General features: G+C 45.4%; 1 non-coding gene across 1 annotated transcript; it reads right to left on the reverse strand.

The window, feature by feature from the left end:
• Window positions 1-266: 266 nt before the first annotated feature.
• trnat-ugu (transfer RNA threonine (anticodon UGU)) lies at window positions 267-339 on the reverse strand. The gene has a single exon. It is a non-coding gene; the product is annotated as a tRNA-Thr (tRNA).
• Window positions 340-9,644: the final 9,305 nt, after the last annotated feature.

A 9,644-nucleotide genomic window follows, 5' to 3' on the forward strand; every position in this document is an offset into this window, starting at 1 on the left:
GTTGTATCTGTGCTGGAGAGGGAACATGAAGACCTAAGACTCTCTCTTTAATTGACCCTTCCTTTATTCTATTTCCCAGCTGTCAAGTTGACATGCACTTAGTGAAATGGGATGTGATGTTGTAGAGTCATAGAGGTTTACACATGGGAACAGGCCCTTCTGCCCAACTTGTCCATACCACCCTTTTTTTAAACCCCTAAATTAATTCCAATTGCCTGCATTTGGCATATATCCCTCTATACCCATAGAGTCTAAATTTTGCTTGTAGGTTCCAGTGAGAATTGAACTCACGACCCCTGGTTTACAAAGCCAGTGCTCTAACCACTGAGCTACAGGGCCAAACGTTAAATGTTGCTGATGTAATTCTTGTTTTGGTTGTGCATAATTAATTGCATACACAGTGAATAAAAGTGCATTGATTGATTGGCACCCCTTAACCTTCTCTAGTAATTTCCCATGTGGTGTCATATTAATGGCTTTCCTCAAGTCCACATACCGCATCCAATGCATTTCCCTATCTCGCACATCGGTTTCCCTCCAATTAATTCTGAGATTTGCCAAACATGTTTGTCATTTTTCATCTCCAAGCTGCCTACTTCTAATTACATTTGCTTCATTGAACTATATGGGGATTCATCATCCTTAATTATGACTCAAAGCTGGTGATTTTTGCCAAATATTTTTGATACTAAAGGGCTCGCCAAGATTGGGATTTAAGCTGAAATGTTAGTTGAGCCTATGTTTACCATCTTGGTAAAGGTATCAAAGCCAGTGTCAGGAATCTGTGAACTTGATAAACCACTGATTACCACTTCAAATTTCTGCTGGCACACATTGAAGAGGCTGGATGGCATTTTTGTGGCTAGTGCTTCAATTAATGCCCTCTAATATCAAACAGCTGTTGGCAGTAAACACTTCATTGAGGACAATTTTCAAGGTTATTAAAGTGATTCTCACCACTTAAAGGGATACTAAATATTTCATCGTCATTGCTTTTAGTGCTGAAAAGAGAAGCTGTAGAATGGATGGCACGGTAGCACAAGCATTACTGCTTCACAACTCCAGGGGCCTGAGTTCAATTCCTGCACTGTCTATGTGGAGTCTGCACATTCTCCTCATGTCTGTGTGGGTTTCCTCCCACAGTCCAAAGATGTGCAGGATAGGTTGATTAGCCATGCTAAGAAATTGCCCCTTAATGTCCAGGGATGCTTAGGTTAGAGGGATAATGGGTATGATATGGGGGTAGGGCCTGGGTGGGATTGTGTTTGGTGCAGGCTCAATGGGCCAAAGGGCCTCTTTGTGCACTGTGGGGTTCTACGATGGACACACTGTGGTGTCTTTTGGGGCTAATTGTCGGGCCTTTAACACTCTCAGATCATTTATTGTGAAAATTCTCTGAAGACTCCATTTGCACAGTGGTTAGCTCTGCTGCCTCACTGTGCCAGAGACCTGGGTTCAATTCCAGGTGTCTGCCTATCCAGAGTATGTACTTTCTCCCTGTGTCTGCATGGGTTTCCTCCAGATGCTGTGGTTTCTTCCCACAGTCCCAAGGTTAGGTGGATTGGCCAAGCTAAATTGTCCCTTAACGCCCCAAGATGGATGTCTGGGTTAGAAGACTAGCAGAGTAATACATGAGGTCCAGAGATAAGGCCTGAGTGAAATGCACTTTTGGAGATTTGGTGCAGACTCGATAGGCCAAATGGCCCCCCTTTGCGCGATAGGGATTCTATGGGGGTGATTCTCCCATTTCGAACTACTAATTTTTTCGCAGGTCAGGTCGGGGGATGCAGGCATGCACTGATTCACGGGATTCGAGTATGCATTCCTGATGTGCGCACATCACCCAGCGTCGGAAATCCGGCATGGTTGGGCCTATGCAGGAAATGGTGTGTTCCTGCCATTACTTTAATCTACTTTTAATGTAATTTAAATGTGATTATTGGGCCCGGCACTGAATGCTCCCAGCCCGATAGTATCTCCCACTCTGCCAGTAACAATTCACTCCAGTGGGGTTTAGAGTAGTTCCCACTTTTGGGGAATTAGACGGAGACCCTACTGGAGTGAAGTGGGGGGCAATTGGGTCCTCCAGAGGGTCAGGCGGCAGAGGGTGGTGCCCCCTGGGCATGGGCACCCTGGCAATGCCAGTCTATGCTGCCTGGCATTGTCCAAGTGCCCATGCCTGGGGGCACCTTGGCACTGTCCACCGGGCATCGGGCAGTACAAAGGGGAAGGGTCATGGGGTGGAGCACCGGTGAAAGTGCGAAGGGGGTGGGAGCACCTGGGGCGGAGCCAGGGAGGTGGGGAATCCCACTGCATTGGGAACTGGTCAAGCTGGAGGGAAGCCAATGATTTGGCCGGGTTGAGGGGGATGTCTGCTGAGGGGATCTGCCTCCCATGGGGGTGGGTCTGCCAGGGTGGAGTAGTCTGCCTCCCAGGGGAATCTACCTTCCATAGTGGGAGCCTGTCAGATTTAGGGATTAGAAAGTATCTTCACTGCAGGGGGCAGGAGGCTGGAGATCGGGGCATTCCATTGTGGGGAGGAGGGGGGGGTGGGTCGGGGATGGCCCCGGGGATGGCGATCGAGCTGGCCAGCAAAGTGCAGGCTGACAGTTGGAGGTCACTGCGCATGCGCAGAGTTCCAGAGCTGTCAGACTCCAGCGTGAATTGGTGCCACCCCCTGGGTTTTTCATGATATTCACAATTGTGACCTCTGCATTGCCCACTGGGGAGATTTGAGTCTGAACTCCCACTGAAATAATCAATCATGATTTACATCATTTTTCTTACCAATTCCGCATTTAGAACTTTTTTGGGAGAATGACCCCCTATGAAATCATAGAAATCCTACAGTACAAGAAGAGGCCATTCGGCCCATCAAGTCTGCACCAAACACAATCCCACCCAGGCCCAACTTCCATATCCCTGCATATTTTACCCACTAATCCCTCTAACATACACATCTCAGGACACTAAGGGACAATTTTAGCATGGCCAACCCGCGCATCTTTGGACTGTGGGAGGAAACCAGAGCACCCAGAAGGAACCCACGCAGACACAAGGAGAATGTGCAAACTCCACACAGGCAGTGACTCGAGCCAGGAATCGAGCCCAGGTCCCTGGAGCTGTGAAGCAGCAGTGCTAACCATTGTCCTGCCGTGCTGCCCAATATGATTCTATGAAAAGACCAAGGGCTGTGGCAGTGGGAGAAGCAGAGTGCTTGGCCATTTGCACTTTGCTAGGATTCTTGTACAGATGACATGAGGCCAGCAGAGCAGCACCAGCTACTATAGGAGAGAAGGAAAGGGAGAGATTGCATTCTCTGCCCACCTCCAAAAGATACAAGACATCCCTCTTTCCTTGGATCTTTCCCACCAGAACCTCCAATCTCGCTTCTGAGATTCCTGTCTCATTTCTTCCTGGATCCTTGAGTCAACCTGCAATGTGTTATATTCCAACATTCATTGGAAGTGTGTATGAAGATCTCACATTAATTATTTCACCAAAAATGCATCCAATTAACACACAAGTGTTAAACCTGCAGATGTCTGGTTTAACACTTCCTGGCAAATTCAAATTAAGATAATCAGCAATTAGGATTAAAACTGTTGCAAAATCTTGGTTTTCAAATAAGGTAATCTTACTAACACTGGACCCATTTAACACTGATTTCACCCTTTGGCTGAAATAATCCCCAAGATGTGGCCTAGTATTAATGTTCACACAACTTCCAGGATTTACTCTGTTCCCCTTTTAAGTGTGGCTACTATCTTGGCCACTCATTCCTTTGGCACATATTCAATAGAGGCCAAAAACAGGACTTAATTTTGTCTAAAGGGCCAAAGTCATGGCAGCCCAAGAAGCGAGTCATTTTCATTTCTTGTTAAGAGATAATCTCACAGTGGCTGGCTAATTAAGGAATGGATGTTATAGGGACTGTTGAATCACAGGTGTGAGGCAGCAACGCTGGTGGCGAGTTAGGCATCAGGTGATGCCATGGCAGGTGTTGACACCTTTTGAAAATCTTGCCAGACCTGTCTTTGTTACTGTCTGCACGAAGAACTTCAACCTTCTACTGCTGTTTTCCCTTGACTGACAACTCAAAATGACCACAGAGCTCTCTGCAAGGCTACAGCAACAATGGTGGAAGGATGAACATAAGTGGCCCCAGCATTGACTCCCTGAAAGTTCCTCTCCAGGCAACTGAGGAATGCTGGTAGTTTCTTTTCCCTGGAGATATTAGGAGAAGTCCAGCCCAACCGATTAAGATTGGACAGAGATCGCAGAGGTGGTCAACAGCCATAGACAGCATGATAATCTCTTATCTTTTTTACTGCTTTTAACCTCTTATAATTCCACGTTTTCCTCTCAGCTTGCAGTATTGTTATTCTTATAGCTCTTGTGGGATCCCTTTCAGTTTAAACGACTTTTAGTCTTTATCCATGGCACCTAAAAACTTTTGGCAGCTTCCTTCTTTATTGGAATATAATTAAACCATACGTTTGCAATTTCTCATTAAACGATGGTATCCTACAGGGTAAAGTGCCAATTTCTGCTTCTATTCTCACCTCAGCTAGCACTTAGATCAGGCTTGTCCAACTTACGGCCCACGGGCCACAATCTAACCCACCATGCTGCTCTATCGAGCCCACAGATTCTCTACACAAAACAGAGGGAAGAGAGCTGCTCCTCCAATCGCCAATAGGCCTACTGGCAGCAAACGTGGGGATAAACAGTCTGTGATTGGAGGAACAGTGTAAAGTTGAGTCACTGCAGTGCACTCTCTCTAACTGTCCTGCACAGGCACCACCACGCACCCCGCCCCCACCCCCCACCCCCCAACCACCTCCCCCCCCCCACCACACCCCCACACCCCAACTAAAAGAACTCAAAGTTCAAGATGGTAGACTAGTCCACAAGGGACAGCAGTAGCAGCAACAGCAACTACCCAATTCCCTAACAAGACAGAGTAATGAAGCATGTTTTGGCATCATCCCTTCAATGGTAAAAGGTCCAAATGTCCCGGGCCTGGCTGAGCAATGAATGAGGCTGCATGAATGTTTGAGTCAATGTGTCTGTGTATGAGTGAGTGTGTGTCTGAATGAGTGTGTGTAGATTGTATGCGTGTGAGAGGGAGTGTTTGTATCTGAAAGAGAGAGTGTGAATATGTGAGAGCATATGCAAATGAATATATGCGTGTGGGAGTGTGTGAGAATTTGAGTGTGTGTGTATGCATGAGGGTGTTTGTATATGTGCATGAGAGTGAGTGTCTGCATGTGAGAGTAAATTAGTGAGGGTGTGTGTGCGAGAGACGGAGTGAGTGTTTGCGCAGGAGAGTGTGTGAGGGAATGTGTGTGTGTGTCTGTGTGTATGAGAGTGAGTGTGTGTGTGTGTCTGAGAGTGTGTGTGTGTCTGAGAGTGTGTCTGTCTGTGTGTATGTATGCATGAGAGTGAGTGTGTGTGTATGTAGGTATGAGAGTGAACATGTGTGTGTGTGTGTGTGTGTGTGTGTGTATGAGAGTGAGTGAGAACCCTGGGACTTGGAGCAACCAAATACACGCACCCTTTCCCTCCTCCACCTCCCTCCTGAAAAACATCCACAAAGCAGACTGAGAGAGGAGGAAATCCTAGGCTCAAAGGCTACCCAATTCTAGCCTCATTTTCATATGAATTATTCCAAGACCAGCATAGAGAGTGTGCCATCAGAGGGGAGCACGTGAGAACAGTGTTTAGTTAAACCAGCTCCTCAAGTCCCCACCCCTTTCCCGATGACTAGGACTTGGGATGTAATCTGTTTCTCTAACTCCGCTGCCTAAAGGAAAAGGCAAAAAAAAGATTTTTCTTGTTAACTCTGCTGCAAAGCATTTTTTGATTGTCATTTTTATTAATTACCCCTTTCTCAAATTATCAATTTATTGCTTTGACTTTGATTATTTGTTTAAATTCATGTTTAATATTGTGCCAAACCTTGTCTTTCCAAAATTTGCCCATTGGCCCTTTAAGTGAGAAAGAAATTGAAATGTGGGCCCTCTCCCGGGGAAAGGTTGGATAATCTTAATATAAAACCTATTCCCATTCAATCTGCGATGTCAGAATTTTGGTAAATATATTTTCCATTCTAGTTGGGCCTTCCACCTGATTATATTGCAGTTATCACTCCCTGGATACACACCATATTTAGCTCATCTACCTGACATTTCATTACTCATTAGCGGATTTTGCATTGTTTAGTCGAGAGCTGGTTTTGTTACTGTTATTGGAGAAGAAATATATTGACATGCTCTGCCTGCACAAACTGGGAGCAAGGAATAATTCTGGCCCCTGCATCTGTAGCTCAGGGTGAACTCAGTATTAAACTTTGCGCTGCATTTACATGAGAGGATTGAGAATGGTTAACACAAAAGTGGGATTAGGTACCAGATAGTTCATTTGGCCTGAGTGGTCTATTCCTGGGCTGTAACAACCCATGACATTTTCTGTGACTGTGGGCATTATTTCTGATAGATTCTGTAGTTTCCCCCAGTGGCTATGAATACATAATATATACATTTTATAGCAAGAAGATTATTTGATGTCTCGCCCAGGAAATTGCAATTCTGGTAATAGCAACTTGCAGACTGCCAGAATAAACAAAATCAAAAATCAGGTGGTAATTCCACCTTTGCTTTAAATGTCAGAGTGAGCATGAATAAACCACATCCTGTAACACAACTTCTATTTATAATCAGTGATGAAATGCAATGTAGAAGAATCCAAATTTATAACCAACATTGTTTATACTGACAGACATGAAGTGCATTGTTTTTCACTCGATTTCTTCGGCAGTCCAGAGCTAAAAGCTGCGCTCAGGCATTGACACAGTATTGAAATAAACCTGATCTAAGCGTGTCTCAACTTCAAGCACACAATCATTATTCTTTCAGTTGTGTGCTGATTCCAGACGCTGCCATCAGGATTGAATTTGGATCACAACACCCCTCAAAGTAGACAGCACTAACCCAATATTGATTTTGGAAAAACTGAACAATTAAATTAGCAGCCAGAGGGCAGGCTCACCATCAGTTAGGGATGGTGGGTGGGCACCCGAGGCTAGTGAACCAACGACAGGCGCTCCTGAGCTGACATATCAGGTGGAATTTTATCACCCCATCGCGCCCATTTTGTGGCGGGAAAATGTCATTAAATTGGGCGCAATGCCACTAGTGGGAATGGGGCTAGGGAGGAGATTGCAGAGACTTTGGCTTTGAGCTTTAGGTCATCATTATCTACAGGAATAGCGCAAAAAAACTGGAGGATAGCAAATGTCCCCTTGCCCAAGAAGTGGAATAGAGACAACTCTGGTAAAAGCGTACACCATATGCTTTCTTAACAACCCTATCAACTGGGATGCCAACTTTCAGGGATCTGTTCACATGGACACTGAGATCACTCCACCTACCCACACTACCAAGTAAATTACCATTAGCCCAGTACTCTATATTCCTATTATTCCTTCCAAAGTGAATCACTTCACACTTTTCTGCATTAAACTCCATTTGCCACCTCTCAACCCAGCTCTGCAACTTATCTATGTCCCTCTGTAACCCACAACATTCTTCCACACTGTCCACAACTCCACCGACTTTAGTGTCATCTACAAATTTACTAACCCATCCTCCTATGCCCTCATCCAGGTCATTTATAAAAATGACAAACAGCAGTGGCCCCAAAACAGATCCTTGTGGTACACAACTCGTAACTGAACTCCAGGATGAACATTTCCCATCAACCACCACCCTCTGCCTTCTTACAGTTAGCCAATTTCTGATCCAAACCGCTAAATTGCCCTCAATCCCATGCCTCTGCATCTTCTGCAATTGCTTACCATGAGGAACCTTATCAAAGGTTACACTACATGAACTGCTTTACCTCATCCACCTCTTTGATCACCTTCTCAAAGAACTCAATAAGGTTTGTGAGGCCTAATCTACCCTTCACAAAACCGTGCTGACTTAACCAAATTATTCCTTTCTAGATTATTATAAATCCTATCTCTTATAATCCTTTCCAAATGTTTGCCCACAACAGAAGTAAGGCTCACTGCTCTTATCAGAGTTGTGTCTACTCCACTTCTTGAACAAGGGGACAACATTTGCTATCCTCCAATCTTTTTGCACTATTCCTATCGATAATGACGACCTAAAGATCAAAGCCAAAGTCTCTGCAATCTCCTCGCTAGCCTCCCAAAGAATCCTAGGGTAAATCCCATCTGGCCCTGGGGACTTATCTATTTTCAAACTTTCCAGAATTGCTACCACCCCCTCCTTATGAACCTCAATCCCGTCTAGTCTAATAGCCTGTATCTCAGTGTTCTCCTCGACAACGTTGTCTTTTTCCTGTGTGAATATTGACGAAAAATATTCACTTAGCACTTCTCCTATCTCTTTGGACTCCACGCTCAACTTCCCACTACTGTCCTTGTCTGGCCCTAATCTTACCCTAGTCATTCTTTTATTCCTGACATACCTATAGAAAGCTTTAGGGTTTTCCTTGATCTGACCTGCCAAAGACTCCTGTCCCCTCCTGGTTCTTCTTAGCTCTCTCTTAAGGTCCTTCCAGGCTAACTTGTAACTCTCAAGAGCCCTAACTGAGCCTTCATGTCTCATCTTGACATAAGTCTCTTTCTTCCTCTTCACAAGAGATTCAACTTCTTTAGTAAACCACAGTTCCCTCGCTTGACCACTTCCTCTCTGGTACATATTTATCAAGGACACTCAGTAGCTGTTCCTTGAACAAGCTGTGTGCAGTTTTGGTCGCCGCACTTATGCAAGGGTATTTTGGCCTTGGAGGGAGTGCAGAGGAGGTTTACTAGGCTGATTCCGGAGTTGAGGGGGTTGAGCTATGAGGAGAGGCTGAATAAATTAGGCTTGTACTCGTTAGAGTTTAGAAGGATGAGGGGAGATCTCATTGAGACGTATAAGATGTTGAATGGGATGGATAGGATAGAGGTGGAGAGGCTCTTCCCGCTCAGAAAGGACAGTAGGACTAGAGGGCACAGCCTCAAGATAAAGGGGGGGCGCGGTTTAGAACGGAGTTGAGGAGGAACTTCTTCACTCAAAGGGTGATGAATCTCTGGAATTCTCTGCCCGTTGAAGTGGTGGAGGCTACCTCGCTAAATATTTTTAAGACGCGGGTTGATAGGTTTTTGATAAGCGAGGGGATTAAGGGTTATGGGGAGAGGGCGGGAATGTGGAACTGAGCCACGACAGATCAGCCATGATCTTATTGAATGGCAGGGCAGGCTCGAAGGGCTAGATGGCCTACTCCTGCTCCTATTTCTTATGTTCATATGTTCTTATGTTCTATTCTTAAGCTCCATATTTCAATTGTGTCCATCTCCTGCAGTTTCCTTTCACATCCTATGCATCCTAAATCTCACCTAATCGCATCATAATTTCCTTTCCCCCAGCTATAACTCTTGCCCTGTGGTATATACTTCACTCCCAATCGTCCCAGCTCGCCTGCCTTAACCACCTCGTTCGTTGCAGCCAGATCAGTCAGGATAACACCTCAGACATACGTTTCATTCAGGTGCTTAATCAGTGAGGGTGAGCAAGGAGTAAGTCTCTGCTTTCAAACTGCTCGATGCTGTTTGGGAGGGGGGGGTG

This window comes from Carcharhinus amblyrhynchos, chromosome 2, assembly GCF_965287045.1.
Source record: "Carcharhinus amblyrhynchos chromosome 2, sCarAmb.v2.hapA, whole genome shotgun sequence".
Classification (NCBI taxonomy): domain Eukaryota; kingdom Metazoa; phylum Chordata; class Chondrichthyes; order Carcharhiniformes; family Carcharhinidae; genus Carcharhinus; species Carcharhinus amblyrhynchos.